We start from the raw sequence: 19,064 nt of genomic DNA, 5'->3' as shown, positions 1-19,064 counted from the left end.
AAGCAACAGAAAACCCAGTTGTATTTCTTTAGAAACTCACATTTAGTTGGTTCTTCATACAAAAGACCAGATCCTAAGAAAAGTGGCCTTGGTTTGAAATCATGTCACTGGGGAGTTTGAAAACTACCAAAGCCTCGAGGGCTCCATGATCAGCAATCTGGCTCCTTCTGTTACATTAGCTCTTCGAGTAGAAGTAATTAGCTCCTGATGATGAGACTATTCGCTTCTCATGTGTCAGGAGAGCAAACCCCATTTAATCATCACCACGGTCTCTGTGCAATGGTTCAGTATGAATTTGCATCTTATATGCCATTGTTTCATAAAACAAAGCTAGTTGCTTAATTTACATGGAATCAGTCTTCCTCACGGGTTGCTGAGTTTAATATTTATCACCCCAGTGTAAAGGTCTCCATAAATTGAAAATAAATGAGTCAAGAATTGCGGTGCAGTAAAGGCACAGGGTTATATGCATAATTTTAAATAAAACTAAATTGCTGATTGTTGATCTCTTCAACTAAAAGTGTCTAAATTGCAGTATTTCATACTTTACCTTCACCATAATCTTTAACAATAGAAGGCTTATTATGATAACTTAAATTTTCATGTTCACCTTGAGTGCAATAAGATGTCTCAGTGCAATTTAAACAGACAAAGAGAAGGATACTGTACATGGAACAGGAAGGATGACAAAGATAATGGAAAAGTTGGTTGGGAGGGGTGAAAGTAGGCTAAGGGTGTGTTTTTTTTTGAAGGTGTGTCTGAATGCAGAGTGAGGCTGAACAGCAGAAGGGTTTGGAGCAGGGCAGTTCAGTTGAAAGACTAGTCTGCATGGAGAAAACAGGAGCAGGAGACACCCTTTGGACGACAAGCTACCATCAACAAAATAACTAACAACTTAGATTTATATAGCTCTGTTAATGTGGTAAACCATCACATTGCTGCATTGCAATCAGACAGATGTTGACACAAGCCAAAGAAGAGTCATTAGGATGGCTGACAAAAAATTTGCTCAGGAGGCAGGGACCAGGGAAAATTTTAAAGAAGGAAATGGGAGAAAGTGAAACCAATCCATTAACCTCCCAAGTGCTGGATTTCAAACAAAGCAGAAGGCAGTCTAAACTGGGAATATTCAATTCTCAAGGCTATAAACCAGAACTACAGAACTGTTTGACTCTAAAGCTCTACAGTGCAAGGAGAAAAAAATGTATTTTTATAAAAAAAGAGTTTAATATATAACGTGAGCCCTCAAGGCTTCTCACAAAACAAAGCAATCTAAAACTTGGTTCAGCATTAACTCTTTCCCAGATAGCCTGATCAACACTGACTTTTCACTGTTCTGCCGCCCAGTGTGAAATGAATTGTTCCCGATAAGTGTGTTTCATACACCTTGTGCCTGCCCCTGCAGCCCCCAACCCCAATTAGCCAGAGTTCTGATTAAGACACAATGCTAACGAATGCAGCAGCTGTCAAGCATGGCTCTTTTCCAGGCACAAAAAGAACAGTCCCCCTCCCACGTCTTTCCTTTCTGATGTTCTCTACTCCGATCCTGATTATAGATCACAAACTTCAAAAAAAACATCAAACACCCAACAACAGCAGCAGATCTGCAAAGATAATGGCTCACAAAAAGGTGCTGCAGAGACCACCTCTCACTGGCTTACAAACCTCAACAGCTGAACACTAGCTTAATCACACCCAATAAAGCGCTCACTCATTTATAATTCTATATTTATGAAGTGGGTTTGAATAAACCCCTCCAGAAATGGTCACCTAAGGGCATATCACTATCGTGCAATCATTTGCTAGGTTAATGACATTATGGGGCATGCCAACTTTTAAAAAAAACTCAAAACAAAAAAAACCAAGGATCTTGTGAAAACCTCGGTGGGTGTTTCTTACTGTATCAGGTATAATCGGCTGTTTCAGCATAAGGGAGTCTACCCAACAAGCCAACACAGTCTCATTAACAGTGAGGTTCCACTTTGACTGAATTCTGTCTAAGAACTATCCTCGTTGGTGACACCTCTCTTTTAATTCCATAATGTATAGAACTGTTTTCTATTATCCACAGCTTTCCTGAATACATGAAGAATTAGATATCTTTAAAAAAAGATCAGAAATGATTTTCCAAACTTTCCAAACAGTTAATACCTTTAGAGGCAGATACTAAACAGGACAATATCTCTATTTAGTAATTTTGAAGGCATTTGGCACACTTGCCTTTATTGATCAGAAGTATTGGAGTTGGGATGTCATGTTGTGGCTGTACAGGACATTGGTAAGGCCATTTTTAGAATATCGCATACAATTCTGGTCATCCTTCTATAGGAAGGATGCTGTTAAACTTCAGATGCTGCAGAAAAGATTTACTAGGATGTTGCCAGGACTGGAGGGTTTGAGCTTTGGAAGAGGCTGAATACGCTGGGGCTATTTTCCTTGGAGTGTTGGAGGCTGAGGGGTGACTTTATAGAGGTTTATAAAATCATGAGGGACATGGATAGGGTAAATAGCCACTGTCTTTCTCCTAGGGTCGCGAATCCAAAACTAGAAGGCATAGGTTTAAGGTGACAGGGGAAATATTTAAAGGGGACCTAAGGGGTAACTTTTTCATGCAGAGGTTGGTGCATGTATAGTACAAGCTGCCAGAGGAAGTGGTGGAGGCGGGTACAATCACAACATTCAAAAGGCATCTGGATGGGTATCTGAATAGTAAGGGCTTACAGGGATATGGGCCAAATGCTGGCAAATGGGACTAGGTCAGATTGGGATGTCTAGTTGGCATTGATAAGTTCGATCGAAGGGTCTGTTTCCATACTGTATGTCTGTATAACTCAATGACTTAAATGTTGTTTTGTGACAGAAAGACCCTGTATCCGAGATATGCCATATGGTTGTTCAGTGTCTGGGGCAGATGGAAGCAAGATTGTTTTTTTAACAGATCCTGTTGCTGACTGCCAACAGAGGTATCACTTCAGTTTCTCCACTGTTGACTCGGTGAATAATGAAGTGAATAAATACACCCATTGAGCATTGGCTGTAGTATACAATCAATAAGCAGACTGGATTAAATAGAGATCCATGTCCAATGCAAAGTCATCGACCTGAAAGTTTGACTCTGTTTCACTCCCCACTGATGCCATCTGATATGATTACAGTTTCCCCCATTTTCTGTTCCTAATGTAAATCTCTCTTAGCATTTACCTCTGGATTTATTTAAACCAGTTACACACAAATGATCAACAAACACGCAATTCTAATTTGATATCCTTCATTTTGGACCTACAAAAGGTTGCAGTATGTTCCTATCATCAGACTATATATTCTTTATGCAAACTTGCATATTTTAAATAGGCAAAGGCTGTTTTCTCTAGAAAGGGAAAGCTGAGGCTTGACCTAATAAAGGTCCGAAGGTCATGAAAGAGTTTGCTAGGATAAGCATAGAGATGCTTTCACTTGCAATGGAAACCAGAGTTAAAATCACTAGTAAAACAGCATGGTTAAATGAACAAGAGACGGGAAAAGGCTCATGCAAACCCTTAAGCATCAGCATTCATCTGTTGGCCAAATAGCCTGGTTGCATGTTGAATATATATGCAAGTGAATTCCAGACAACTCTGCAGCATTATTCAGGGTAATTCCTTTGGTGGAACCGGGTCTGTATTGCTACACCACTAGATTTGAGAAGTGCTTGCATTTTTTCAGACAGTTTCGCACCCTGCTTTTTCCACTCATTGAATTACGAGCCCCACAAAAAGCCACAATGCTTCAGGCAAAATGTTAAGCGTGTTTCACAGTCTAACCACTATATCATTTGTGTTTCTTTACCATAAATGCCAATTTAACATCTTGAAAGAGAATATTAATAAACAGCACTCATTTTTAAGGCACAGCATGTTAAGCAGATCTTAAATCCTGATCAAGAATAGCAGAACTTAAAGCCATTGCGGTGGGAAATGATTGGAAGCAGAGCCAGGACATTTTCTACATAGAAACAAGTTGACATCTTCCGCACCTGTGCACATAACCCAGTGGCAATACAGAATCTGCCTCAAAAATAAGCATGACAGACAATGCCTTTGAGTAATCCACAAATGCACTGACTGATGCATTTAGTGGTTGCACAATGCGCAGTTCTACATTTGGGTCACACACCATTGCATCCAGTGCGAGATGAACCGCAAGAACATCCGATTCACAAATATTTATGATCCCCGTGCCACACTCAACCCTTCACCCTTAATACACAATTACTGAGTCTGACTGATCAAATAACTTACTCCACGTACCAAATAAACAGATCTTACTATATCATTGTAGTGTCTAGGCACTTGATTCAAAACTGTGCAGTGACTATAAGGACCTGTTCATATATAATGGCACAATGATTCTTTTGACCGATTCACCTAATATTTGGCTCACCCGAGTGCTGAAAATGGTAGAGGATCTCAAGCAAAAACACAACCTTATTCACAAATTCTGTTCACTTTAAAGACCTTAATGACTGAAAACCAAATAAAGTTGTTCAAGGAGACATGGTATTGCCACAAACTCAAGAACGAACAGGAGAATTATCTGGTTTCGACAATCAGCATCAGCAGAAACTTTATAGATTTCATGCCTTCACTTACCCCACCCCGAACAAAATAACCTTGCGTTTAATTGATGCAGTAAGCTTGTTTTATTCCATTGATTGACAGCCCCATGACCATGATTGCTGCTTTTACTTGTACACAACTTGGCTGACTTCAGTGGAAAGTGTTGTCTGAGGCTTTTTCTTCAACTGCTGCTTTGAAGTGGCGTAAAGCCTGTGTTCGGTCTGTGCGTATTTTTGTCAGTTTTAGCAACCAATTGACATTCTGAGGGGGTGGCTAAGTACAAGAGCCTTCACTCTGATTAGACTGCTGTGCTAATTGGCAGCCAATCGGCTGTGAACTAGCACTCCCTGTCTGCCTCCTCACTCCCCTAGCTTCTGAGGAGCAAGTCAGCTTCTCAGGTTTTTAATTCTGAATGAAAGTTGTCTGCTTTCTCATGACAAATTAATCCTCAGAGGGCACTTCTAATTTTGCCTAAACTGAAAACCTGCCTCTAGCTATGATGTTGTAAACTTTGCCTCGACCCCTCCCCAAGTCCTCTCCAGTTCCTACGTTGCAAGTTTTTTGTTCCCAGATAATTAACTCCTTTAATTCCAAAGCAGATCATTCGCTCCTCCTTCCTTTACAACCACACCCTCAAAATTAGAGGTGCTTCTACATTTTTGCTTATGTCATGTGGCTCACAGGACTGAAAAATATGATTTTGTTTATACAAATCAAAACCCTTATCCCAACGTTGCAGGTCATGGGATAAGGCAGTAGTTTTGAAAAGGGCGTCACTCTCTCATAGCCCAAAGTACAGAGGTGCAAAATGTAAAGCTGACTTAGGAGGGGGAAAAAAGTCAAATTTCAAAGTGTGAAAATTAGATAAAAGGAATTGCATTTTTCTTTTTAACCCATTCTCTGGATGTCCCAGCACCAGGGAGGCCAGCATCCCTTGGTTGATGATAGGATATAGGGGAAAATTAGGCCATTCAGACCATTGAGTCTGCTTTGCCATTCGATCATGACTGATAATGCTTCCTAACCGCATTCTCCTGCCTTCTCCCTCTAACCCTCAATCCCATTACCAATCAAGAACCTATCTGTCTTAAATACACTCAATGACTTGGCCTCCACAGAGCTTGAGAAAGTGATGAGTAGTCTTGAACCACTACAGTGCATAAAGTGAAGGTCCTCTCCCAAAACTGTTATGAAGGGAGTAACATGAACTTGACACACGGCAGTGAAGGGATGGTAAATTCTGCCAAAGTAAGATGTGGTGGTACTTGGGAGGACAATGTGAAGGTGATGGTATTCCTATGCATATGTTGCCTTTGCCCTTCAAGGTGGCAGTCATGTGAACCTACTTTGAGACAGTCAGCAAGCACTACAATGCACAACTGCAAGAGTAGCTTGACAGCATCTTCTAGCTCTGCAACTTCTACCACTTTGAAGGATAAGAGCAGCTATACCATGCAAGTATTATCACCTTGGAATTAGACATTCCCTAATTTGTAGCACCAGTCCTTCAATGGTGCCCAGTTGAGCATTGATACCAAAGCAAAACAAAGCAAAGCTTCAGCAGCTCAAGGTCCAGAATCACCTTCTCAGGGCTACAAGGGATTAGTATAATTATTTTTGTGGAATCGACTGAATCTTCCACAGTAAATAACCAATTTACTTCTGGTGGTCTGGCAGCATCTGTGGAGACAGAAATGATTAATGTTTCTTCAGACGGTGAAGAAGTCATATTGCGTTTAAAACTTTAATTCTGTTTCTCTGTCTAAATACACTGCTCAACCTGCTGAGCAGTGTGTTTGCTTCAGATTTCCATAGTATTTTGCTGTTAATTTATTTCAGGTGGTGGTGAGGGCAAGACAGTAAGCAAAAGGGACTTTCACGGTTCACGTGCGGCTATCAGGAGAGCCATGAATCCAGGAGAAAAACTTTAGCTTTCCCAGCTCCACAGAAATGTTTAAGGATCTAAAGTTACCCTTTCAATTGTGATCAGTTCCTAGGCTATATCCAGGCCTACACAGCCTCTAGAGGACAGGACTGGTGCCTGGATACTCAGGGTGATCCAATTTCTCAGAAGGCACTGAAAACATAAGCATTGGATGTGTTTCCTGTTTTATGAAGTCACTGCAAATGACTGAGAAGCATCTTAGATTAAAAAGAAACCCTGCCATTTATGTGCTGACAATCACAACAATGACCAGTTTTGACCTCATTAATAATCTGTGATTTTCAAAGTTCTGGACTTAAACTGTGCTTTGCCATCCCAGTCCATTTTCCAACAACTACTCAAAATAATGGCCCAGATCCACCAGGTCCAGGCTCATTGGAGACTGGACTTACGGCCCAGGTTGTACATTAAAACCCTTCAGAAGTCCCAATGTACTGGCTTCCTTGGGAAACTGCAATGGCAAATCCCCAGCTTGCCAAGATCCTCCAATACAGTTCTGGCTTACTTACCCAGATAATTGGCCAGGAAACGTTACATGTAGGACCCTAGCCTAATTCATGGGTAATTACACAGCTGACTTGCCACCCTACTACCCACTTATCTGCCACCCTATCCAGCTGCCACCCTACTCACATACGTAACCCACTATCCACTTTACCACCCTGCTCATTTCATACAATCACGAAGATTCACACCAGATATTTAAATTTACCAAATAGCAGTTCTTGCTTAAAATGTGGGTATGCCTTGCTCCCCCAGCCCTCCCCCAAAGCTCTCGTGGTATGATACATTACCCTAAGGGACTGTACGCTTAAGTCCAGCTAGCCAGCCTTGGAAAGCCCGGCAGCAATACGAAGCAGTGTCTGTGCACTGATGAGCAGGAGCAGAACCCTGAATGCGATTACCACTTTGCTGAAAATCCCAGTCATTAAATATAATCAATTTGACCAAATGGGCAGATGAATTTCAATGCAGAGAAATGTGAGTTAATTAATTTTGGTGGAAGAAACATGGAAAGACAATACAGGTCTAATGGTCCCAGTTTGAGGGGAATAGAGCAGAGGGACCTCAGGGTTCAAGTGCATAATTCTCCAAAGGTAGCCAGGCAAGTTGGAACAGTTGTTAGAAGGGCTCGTAAATGGGCTTATAAATAGGAGCATTGAGTATAAAAGCAAGGAAGAGTTGCTACAACTCTACAAATCGTTGGTCAGATCACATTTGGAGTATTGTGCTCAGTTCATGGCACATAATTTAAGGAAGGATGTTAAAGCCCTGTGGAGAGAGCAAAGGAGATTTACAAGAATGGTACCAGGAATGAGGGATTTTAGATACAAGGAAAGATTACAGAAATTAAGCTTATCCTCCTTACAGCTGAGAGGATTAAGAGGTGAGGGAGCAAATTACTGTAGATGCTGGAATCTGTACTGAAAACAACAAATGCTGGAGATCACAGTGGGTCAGACAGCACCCATGGAGTGACAGCAAGCTAACGTTTTAAATCTAGATGACTCTTCATCAGAGCTGAGGTGAAATGTGAAGTGGACAGCATTTATACTACAGTTTGCAGAGGGGTAGGGTCAATATGGGGGTAGCGGGTGTAATTCAGATTTAGTGATCAGAATGAGAGAATGGCAGAACAATGATGTGTCTCCTGCCAGACGTGAAGGGACAGTCAGTCTGACTGGGATGGGCGGAGGGGAAAGAGGTCATGATAATAGAATGTAACAAGCGAAAAAATACGGAACGAAATGGGAGTTGGTTCACGATTTGAAGGTGTTGAGCTCAATATTAAGTCCAGAAGGCTCCATCGTGCCTACTCTGAAGATGAGATGTTGTTCCTTCAGTTTGCACTGTGATTCACTGGACCACTGCAACATGCTGAGGACAGACAAGTGGGCATGCAAGCAGGACGCTGTGTTAAAATGACTGGCTACAGAAAGGTCAGGGTCCTACATGCACACAGACTGGAGATATTCTGCGAAGTGGTCACCGAGTCTGCGTTTTGGTTTCTCCAATGTAGAGTAGACCACATTGGGTACAGCAAATACAATACACATGACTAGAGGAGGTACAGGTGAAATGCTGCTTCACCTGGAAAGACTGTTTAGGCCCTTGGATGGTGAGCAGGGAGGAGGTGAAGGGGCAGGTGTTGCACCTTCTGCGGTTACATGGGAAGGTGCCGTATGGAGGGAGGGGTTAGTGTCGGTGGTTGCGGAATGGACTAGGGTGTCCTGGAGGGACTAGTCCCTGTGAAATATAGATAGGAGGAGTGAAGGGAAGATGTGTTTGGTGGTGGAGTTCTGCTGGAGTTGTCTGAAATTGTAAAGAATGATCCTTTGAATGCAGAGGCTGGTGGGATGAAAAGTGAGGATAAGCGAAACCCAGTCCCGCTGTTGTGAGTGATAGGAAGGGACAAGGGCATGGGTGATGGGTCAGATGTGGTTGAGGGCCCTGTCAACCATGTTGAGTGGGACACCATGGTCATGGAAGAAGCAAGCCATGTCAGCAGCCCTGTTTTGGAACGGGGCGTTGTCCCAACAGATGCGACATAGGCAAAGGAACTGGCAGAATGGGATGGAGTCCTTGCAGGACGTGGGGTGTGACGAGCTGTAATGAATGTAGTTGTGGGAGTCCATGGCTTTGTAGTGGATCGCAGTGGACAGTTTATTCCCCAAAATAGAGACAGAGAGGTCAAGGAAACGAAGGGAAATGTTGGAAATGGGCGATGTGAAAGTTATAGAGGGGTGGAAATTGAAGCCAAAATGAACATCTTTTTCGAGGTCCAGGTGGGAGCATGAAGCAGCACCAAAGCAGTCATTGAAATGCTGGAAAAAGATTTTGGGATGGGGCCACTGTAAGACTGGAACAAGGATCGTTCCAAATACCCCATAAAGAGGTGGGCAAAACAGGGACCCATGCGAGTGCCCATAGCCACTCCTTTGATTCATCAGAAATGAGAAGAATTAAAGGAAAAATTGTTCAGTGAGAGAACAAGTTCAGCTAGGCAGAGGAGAGGGATTGTTCAGGCCTCTGGTCGAGGAAGAAGCCTAGAGCACTCAGACCATCCTGGTACAAAATAGAGGTACAGAGGGATTGGGCATCCATGGTGAATAGAAGGCTGTTAGAGTCAGGGAACTGGAAATTGTCAATGTGGTGGAGGGCGCGGGTGTAGGTGGGCAGGGTCTGGACAAGTGGACACAGGATGGAGTCAAGGTAGGAGGAAATGAGCTCAGTGGGGCAGGAACAGGCTGATACGATGAGCCTACTGGGGCAATCTGGTTTGTGGATTTTGGGAAGGAGGTAGAACTGGGCTGTCCAGTGTTGGGAAACTACCAGGTTGGAGGCAGTGGGTGGAAGATCTCCGGAGGTAATGAGCTCGGTGACAGTCCTAGCAACAATGACTTGATTTTCAGAAATGGGGTCATGGTCCAGGAGCAAAAATGCCTTGACGTTTGGATGTAGTTTAGCAATAACGGCTTGATGTTTGGCCCTTATTGAGGTGTTCAAAATTATGAACAATTTTGACAGGGTAAAGAAGGATATTCTGTTTCCACTAATTAGTATGTTAGTACCTAGGAGTCACAATTTTAAGATTAGCAAGAGCGCTAGGAGTGAGACGTGAAGAAACTTCTTTACTCAGAGAGTGTTAAGATTTGGAATGCACTGCCTAGGAAACTGGTGGAGGTGAATTCCATAGGAGGTTTCAAAAGAGAGCTGGATATATATGTGAAAGTGTTAAATTTAGAGGTCTACAGAGATAGGGCTGGAGAAATGGATCAGCTGGGTAGCTCTTTTGGGAGCTGGCATAGACATGATGGGTCCTTCTTACTGCAAAATTCTATGATTCTATAAGTGCTCCAACAGCAGTGTCTATCACTGAACGTGGCTTTGAAAGGGGCAGAACCTGCTGGCTTAGGATATTGTTTTCCAAAATATGGTTATTCTTAAAGCTTAACCGAACAGGTAAGAATAAATGGTTTCTCATTATGCTGAATTTTCTGCCTTTAAACTGAGGGGTGGATTTATCAATATTTAAAGTTATTCAGAAGTCAGGTTTATAACTTCAGCATTCTGCTAGTGGGTCAGTTCCATCCAGCTTGGAACAGTGAAGATCCCACCAAGTAAGAAGAATGAGAAAAAAACACCTGCAGGTTACAGACAAATGCTGGATCTGACAAGATAATTTTACCCTTTGTGTGCACTGTCACTTTCTCCCTGAAGAGAACTCCTAAAGTGAGCTTGATTAAATTTTTTCTGAATGCATAAAGCTGTGCTATGAGACATAAGACTGACAGTGATACTTGGACATACTCAGTTGTACAGCCTCTCACATATTTATACAGGTACATAAAATCCCCACAGGGTGGAAGCAGACCATTCAGCGCATCAAGTCCATACCAATCCTCCAAATAGTATTCCACCCAGAACCACAGCACCCTACTCTATCCTGTAACCCTGCATTTCCCATGGCCCATCCATCTAACCTGCACATCTTTGGACTGTCGTAGGAAACCAGAGCACCTAGTGGAAACTGACACAGACACAGGGAGAGCGCACAAACTCCACATAGACGGTGGAGGGTGGAGTCAAACCCACGTTCCTGGCGCTGTGAAGCAGCAGTGCTAACCACCGAGCCACCAGGCCGCCCCTATGCGTGGAATTCTGTTGTCCTAATCTTGAAATTGTGCGCAGCCAACATTAAATTGGATTCTGTCACATCCACAGTACACTAAAAGCAGCTTCTGCTGTTGTACAGTATAAAATGCAACAAGCAACTTTGCTTTTTGGCAACGTAATCCTTTGTAACTTAATGCGAACACAAGAAAGCAATGTACTAATGGCATTATTTGCACACATGGCTGTATCACAGCACAGGAATTATAAATGGAGTATATATCTCTATATCCAATCAGACACCAATATACATTCAATGCATAATTTGCTTTATTTAGGATGTTGCTAATTCCCCTCATGAGATGGACTCACCCTTAGCGATTATTTCTACCAGATCACACCACAGTTTATATCCTGATCCTCACTTCAGGAAAATCTCATTCTTTCATTAAAGCAAACTGAATATAACTGAAATGTGAAGTTTATTATAAATATTAAAGTTTATTAAATACGTTTTATTAAACTCTAAAACATTTATTATAACTATTAGGTATGAAGTTGTGTCTGGTGCTGTTTATTCAGAATAGTGCTGGGGGTGAGCAAGAGAACTCTTCTGTCAAAGTCTTGCTCGATCTTTGCTTCATTCTCAACAACAGCAGGTCAGCGTCAGGTTGATGATCAGATTTAGTCAGGGGCTGTTGTAAGGTAAACATCTGGCAAATCTCCTATACAAAGTTCCCACAGAAAAAATCAGCAAAAAAAGCATCAAGTAAAAATGTAGACTTGGAATTATATTTTTTTTTCATCACCATGGAATGTCCCAAAGTGCTTTACAGCAAATGCAGTGCTATTGAAGTCCAGTTACTGTTGTAATGCAAGCAACATAGCAGTGAATTAGTGCACAAAGATCAATGTAATGTAATCAGTTAGAATTCTTTGAGGAAGCAACGAGCAAGTTAGACCAAGGACAGCCAATGGATGTTATCTACCTGGACTTCAAGAAGGCCTTTCACAAGGTGCCACACAGGAAGCTGTTGAGTAAGATAAGGGCTCATGGTGTTACAGGCAAGGTGCTAGCATGGAGAGAAGATTGGCTGTCTGGCAGAAAGCAGAGAGTGGGGATAAAAGGGTCCTTCTCAGGATGGCAGCTGGTGACAGGTGGTGTTCCACAAGGGTCAGTGTTGGGACCACAACTTTTCACTTTGTACATTAATGATCTAGATGAAGGAACTGGGGGCACTCTGGCTAAGTTTGCAGATGATACAAAGATGGGTAGAGGGACAGGTAGTATTGAGAAGGCAGGGAGGCTGCAGAAGGATTTGGATAGGTTAGGAGTACAATGTGGGAAAGTGAGAGGTCATGCACTTTGCTAAGAAGAATAAAAGCATGGACTATTTTCTAAATGGGGAGAAAATTCAGAAATATGAAGTGCAAAGAGACTTGGAAGTTCTAGTCCAGGATTCTCTCCAGTTAAACTTACAGGTTGAGTCAGTAGTCAGGAAGGAAAATGCAACTTTAGCGTTTATTTTGAGAGGACTTGAATATAAAAGCAGAGATGTACTTCTGAGGCTCTATAAGGCTCTGGTAAGGCCACATTTGGAGTTTTGTGCAGTTTGGAGGATTTAACATGCTATAAATAACAACACGTTCCGGTTGTCAACCATTTTAACTCCTCCCCCCATGGTGACATGTCCATCCTGGGCCTCCTCTGGTATCACAATGACGCCGCATGCAAACTGAAGGAACAACACTTCATATTCCGCCTCGGGAGCTTACAGCCCGATGGAAGCATCAACATGGAATTCACCAGTTTCAAAAACTCCCCACCCCTGGCCTCATCCTATGTCCAACCCTCCCTCTCATCCCCACCTCCTTGACCTGACACAACCTGTCCATCTTCTCTCCCACCTATCTGCCCCACCCTTCCCACTGATCTATCTCCACTACCCCCTACCTGCACCTATCGCCATCCCACTTACCTTCCACCAGCCCCACCCCTCCTCTCCCTATTTATTTCTGAGCTCCCTTCCCCCTCCCCAGTCCTGAAGAAAGGTTCCAACCTGAAATGGCAACTTTCCTGCTCCTCTGATGCTGCCTGGCCAGCTGTGTTCCTCCAAATCCACACTGTATTGACTCTGGTTCCAGCATCTGCAGTTCTTGCTGTCTCCCAGTGTAAGTCAACAATGTTTGTACGGTTGATATACAAGGTCTGTCTCTCTGTTTCTTGTACAGTGTCTGCATGGAAGCTCTTAACATCACTCGACATCTTCTTACTATGGGAGCTGAGGCCAAAAGCTGATAATCAGGTTGATAGAGTAGAAAGGAGAATTAATGAGCTCCCACAATTTGAACATGCAGTGTCACTGAACTGTAGTTAGGACTCTAAAGCTAGAATTTAGGGTGATGGAACTGACTGCTCTTTTAGGGAAAGGTGGTGTAATTTGCATCTTCTGTTTGCACGATGTCAGCATGTCTACTTTTATAAGCTAATCATTATTATTTGCGCTATTTTAAGTTTTCGAAGATTGTACACTTATGTTATCGAGGGAAAACTGTTGGTTTATCCAGAGACAATCTCTTCCTGTGGAATTTATATGGAAAAGATGAGAGCAGATTCTCGAACCATAACTCGTAATGTCAACAGAATTTATTTTTCGTCCTGAAAGGACCGAACTCAACTACAGCACAAAGCAAGGTTTATACAACTAACAAAAACAGAAAATCTACTTATGAGGCTGTTTTCAGGTACTGCATTCTGGTCTATTACCATCTGTCACTAGCTAGTATCTCAGTGCTGACCTCCAACAAACACTCAATCCCAAAGGATCTAGCATTTTATCAATTCCCACCACCATCCACTCCCAAAAGTAATGCATGATTTTCTTGCTTGCTGTGTGCGTCTCATATGCTCAAGGCCGAACCATGAAAGGTTCTCCTGCAACTCTGGAATGAAGTCTAGGCTTACATTTATCAGAGGAATCTGGTCTTGGTTATCTAAGCTGAGATCAAGGTTAGCCCTGGGCTATCAGGGGCTAAATCTCAAGCTACAGCACATACAGGATTTTGCAATGTTGTTTCATCCACTTGTGTCCTTTCCAAGCTCACAATTTAATCTGTTATCATATGCTCCATTTAAATTCATACCATGGTTATCAGTGAATTAGCCTGCATTTTTTAAAATTCTGTTATCTTTCGGTATAGTCAAATTGTATCATACCTGCTCAAATTGAGAATCCATACAGTTCATGGACCTCCAAATAAAAGAACCAGGGGCTGGATCACATATGTTGGGGGAAACAGGTTGGACGATACACCTGACCTATCAGCAACATGAGTCACGGTTGAGACTGCACCTTATAAATTCTTCCTCCCAGTTCTGTCTCCATGACAGTACCATGTAGTTAACTTGTATGTACTATTTAGTGACAAGTTATTAGGAAGTGAGCAAGGGTGAAAGGGGCAATCCATGCCAATTCTTCTTGGTCCTCTCAAGGGTTGTGCCTTGCCTATTTCCCAAAGCATCCCTACTGACCCAGACAGATAACTTCAAGAGAGGAAATGGATATGTATCCGGTCACGAAACCATTTCATAATCAGCAAAAATCAACAACTAAGGACATTGCGTGCAGGTCCAGTCAGATTATCATCCATTTTTGAATTTACGGCTTCAGCCAAGGGATACTGCTGGGTGCAAACTGTTGTGATGCCCCTGTGCAGGGAGCAGGAAGATGGATCCCAGTTTCATTATCCAGTTGCAGAGTCAGGTGTGCGAATCTCAAAAGAGGAAAAAATGAAACCGTTTTGCGATAGCCTTCATAGTTGGATAGCCAATCAACATTTAGTGGGCAGGCTTGTATTTGAATAATGCCTTCCTATTTGAAGGAATGGGGTCTGTGGAGGTCAGTTTGGCAGTGAAAGCAAGGGAGAGATTGGATAGATTGTCATTGGGTCAGCAGACCTCAGTGTTCACACCTCCATAAGGCCTTGCCGGATACAGGTGAGCAACTAAAGTGGTTACCCACTCGGCTGCAGGAGGTAGCCTATTAGTGGAAATTCAGTGGACAGTTAGGGTCTTAACAGCAACGGAGAGGCCGCATGCTATGGGCTAAGTCAGGCACATTGTTGGAGGTACATTCCCTGGGAACCAATGGGGTATCCTCCAATTTACCTTGCTTCTATCACAAGGTAGCTCCATTTTAAGGCACCAACATGTTCTGCTGTCCACTGTGGCAGTACCTGTCTCTCCCACTCCAGTTGGAAGCAGGATATTATAGAATCCTTTCCCATTAGACCCACTGTGTGCCCAAGGATGACACTCCAGGAGGTGACCTGTTCATTCAAGTGAGCAGCCAATCTTCATAAGCAGATCGGGAACCTGTTCTGATGTCTCAGCCCAAGGAAAATCCTCCGAATGTGCAGAGGTTCTGCCCATTGAGTCATCACCTTTCACAAAGGGAAGAGGAGGGAAACGGAAGAAGCAATGAGACGAAAAATTCATTCACGAGGCCCAAAATTTAATCGTAATAATGAGGTCACAGACACTGACCCAGCATTTCAAACATTTGTGGCTGTTTGGCAACTGGCTTTGTGCCAGTGTCAAAACTGAATGTGAGAAAGAAAAATGTTTAAATATGTTCACCTCTATGGATCACATCCAAAAAAGAAGATAAAGGAGGTTTGGTTTCCTCCTACATTTTATCCTGGAGGGTGGGAGTACGCGCACCAAATTCTAGAGCCTGAATGAAATAAATAATCAAAATCTGTGTGCAGTTTTCATCTCATTATTTAAGGGAGGATGTTCCTCAGTCAAACTCTTCAGTCTTCAGCTGATCTGAATTCCTGTCCTGTCCTGCTAATGCTTGTGTATCCCAGCATTTTTGTCAAGCCCTGTTGGCTTCTGTCCCCAATCAATGAATTTCAAATTCACTATTCAATTCTCAATGTTTCAGACGCCTCCAAGCTTGTTATCAAACTACCTGCATCTTCTGTTTACCTTCCCTTTGGCTCAGTGTCATATGAGCAGAAATATAATTTTACAAGACAAACTATTTAAATATAATTTATCCTGACAGTAATCATTGATGCTCCTTTGTTTCAATCTGGCTTTGGATAAAACAGGATTGCATTCCCCATGACCTGTATTTTGTTCAGTAACACACTGAGCAGTTTCTCTTTTCAGTCTGTTGAGCACTACCTTTGCTTCCATCTTATTGAAGGCAACCATGCAAAAGGGTCACATTCTTTTCAAGATTTATTCAAAATAGCAAAACTTCTTTTTTATACTCTTGACCGGCTAATATTTCATTCACTGTAGATTCAGGAAACTAATCTGAACACACACTGGACTGCAGCACGCCAGAAACAACTTTCACAATACATATTTTCAGAAGATGTTCCTTTTGCAAATAGCACCATTGCGGCTATGCATTTCTTTAACTTGCAAAATGCCCTAAGAAATGTAATTATCAGTTGGTGCTCAGTCACGAGTTGAAGGCATCTCGTAAGCCAAGAATAAAGCTGGACAAGCTTAATCTGGTTCAGCAATAACATGGACCTTTCCTATAGTATTGAGCTTGACCACGGTACTTCCCCATTCTATCAGCAACAATATTCATGAATGCAGTTAAAGTTGCAGTCAATTCTGATCTCCGCAGTCTCTTTCAGTGTGCACACTTGTCAAAATCTGACAACCTATTTTTGGATCTGAGATCAGGCAGGGTTACAACCGAGGGAGCAGCAGGTCTAGGGCCTGAAGAAGGATGTAACCTTGAAGTATCATCAAGAGGGTATATGATGGGAAAAACAAGTCTGGGAGGGATGCGATGAAGGCTAGAGAGACTGGTCTGGGCAGTGTCATGGGGAAGGAGATGCCTCAATAGGTACCTGATGATGGAAGAGAAGGTAGTTAAATAAAAAGTATAACTGTTGTAAAGCCATAGAGTCATAAATGTTTGAAATCCTCTCCCACAACAAGCAGTGAAAGCTGGGTCATTGAATATATTTGAGGCTGAGTTAGACAGACAACAAGGTGCAGGGCTGGATGAACACAGCAGGCCAAGCAGCATCATAGGAGCAGAGAGGCTGACGTTTCGGGCCTAGACCCTTCATCAGAAAAGGGGGAGGGGAAGGGGGTTTTGAAATAAATAGGGAGAGAGTGGGAGGCGGATAGAAGAGGGATAGAGGAGAGGATAGGTGGAGAGGAAACAAACAGGTCGAAGAGGCGGGGATGGGGCCAGGAAAGGTGAGTGTAGGTAGGGAGTTAGGAAGGGGATAGGTCAGTCCAGGGAGGACGGACAGGTCAAGGGGGCGGGATGAGGTTGGTCGGTAGGAGATGGAGGTGCGGCTTGAGGTGGGAGGAGGGGATAGGTGGGAGGAAGAACAGGTTAGGGAGGCAGGGACGAGTTGGACTGGTTTTGGGATGCGGTGGGGGGAGGGGAGATTTTGAAACTTGTGAAATCCACATTGATACCATTGGGCTGCAGGGTTCCCAAGCGGAATATGAGTTGCTGTTCCTGCAACCTTCGGGTGGCATCGTTGTGGCACTGCAGGAGGCCCAGGATGGACATGTCGTCTGAGGAATGGGAGGGGGAGTTGAAATGGTTCGCGACTGGGAGGTGCAGTTGTTTGTTGCGAACCGAGCGTAGGTGTTCTGCAAAGCGGTCCCCGAGTCTCCGCTTGGTTTCCCCGATGTAGAGGAAGCCACACCGGGTACAGCGGATGCAGTATACCACATTGGCAGATGTGCAGGTGAACATCTGCTTGATGTGGAAAGTCTTCTTGGGGCCTGGGATGGGGGTGAGGGAGGAGGTATGGGGGCAGGTGTAGCACTTCCTGCGGTTGCAGGGAAAAGTGCCGGGTGTGGTGGAGCTGGAGGGGAGTGTGGAGCGGACAAGGGAGTCACGGAGAGAGTTGTCCCTCCGGAAAGCAGATAAAGGTGGGGAGGGAAAGATGTCTTTGGTGGTGGGGTCGGATTGCAGATGGCGGAAGTGTCGGAGGATGATGCGTTGGATCCGGAGGTTGGTGGGGTGGTACGTGAGGACGAGGGGGATTCTTTTTTGGTTTTTATTGCGTGGACGGGGTGTGAGGGATGAGGTGCGGGAGATGTGGGAGACACGGTTGAGGGCGTTCTCGACCACCGAGGAGGGGAAGTTACGGTCCTTGAAAAACGAGGACAACTGAGATGTACGGGAGTGGAATGCCTCATCCTGGGAGCAGATGCGGCGGAGGCGAAGGAATTGGGAATAGGGGATAGCATTTTTGCAGGAAGGTGGGTGGGAGGAGGAGTATTCTAGGTAGCTGTGGGAGTCGGTGGGCTTGAAATGAATATCGGTTTCGAGGTGGTTGCCCGATATGGAGACAGAGAGGTCCAGGAAGGGGAGAGAGGTGTTAGAGATGGTCCAGGTAAACTTAAGGTTGGGGTGGAAGGTGTTAGTGAAGTGTATGAACTGTTCGAGCTCCTCGTGGGAGCACGAGGCGGCGCCGATACAGTCATCAATGTAACGGAGGAAGAGGTGGGGTTTGGGGCCGGTGTAGGTACGGAAGAGGGATTGTTCCACGTAACCTACAAAGAGGCAGGCGTAGCTTGGGCCCATGCGGGTACCCATGGCTACCCCCTTTGTCTGTAGGAAGTGGGAGGAATTGAAAGAGAAGTTGTTGAGTGTGAGGACGAGTTCGGCTAAGCGGATGAGGGTGTCAGTGGAGGGGGACTGGTCGGGCCTGCGGGACAAGAAGAAGCGGAGGGCCTTAAGGCCATCTGCATGGGGAATGCAGGTGTAGAGGGACTGGACGTCCATGGTAAAGATGAGGTGTTGGGGACCGGGGAATTGGAAGTTCTGGAGGAGGTGGAGGGCGTGGGTGGTGTCACGGACATAGGTAGGGAGTTCCTGGACCAAGGGGGAGAAAATGGAGTC

At 43.9% G+C, this 19,064-nt stretch overlaps 1 protein-coding gene across 4 annotated transcripts in view; it reads right to left on the bottom strand.

The window, feature by feature from the left end:
* Nucleotides 1-19,064, bottom strand: part of LOC109913150 (ly6/PLAUR domain-containing protein 6) — a 311,436-nt gene that overhangs the window by 194,919 nt on the left and 97,453 nt on the right. Inside the window, exon 1 of one of the 4 annotated variants that reach the window (XM_048599483.1) lies at nucleotides 4,629-5,050. The exons of the other annotated variants lie outside the window; for them this stretch is intronic. The gene's annotated coding sequence lies outside the window, so the exon portion shown is untranslated. Of the gene's footprint in view, nucleotides 1-4,628; nucleotides 5,051-19,064 lie in introns of those variants that run through there. 4 annotated transcript variants of the gene reach the window in all.

The sequence above is a fragment of the Rhincodon typus genome, chromosome 7 (assembly GCF_021869965.1).
Source record: "Rhincodon typus isolate 14 chromosome 7, sRhiTyp1.1, whole genome shotgun sequence".
In the NCBI taxonomy this organism is placed as follows: Eukaryota; Metazoa; Chordata; class Chondrichthyes; order Orectolobiformes; family Rhincodontidae; genus Rhincodon; species Rhincodon typus.
The sequence above is the reverse complement of the archived record's forward strand: the minus strand, read 5'-3'. Positions and strand labels throughout refer to the sequence as shown.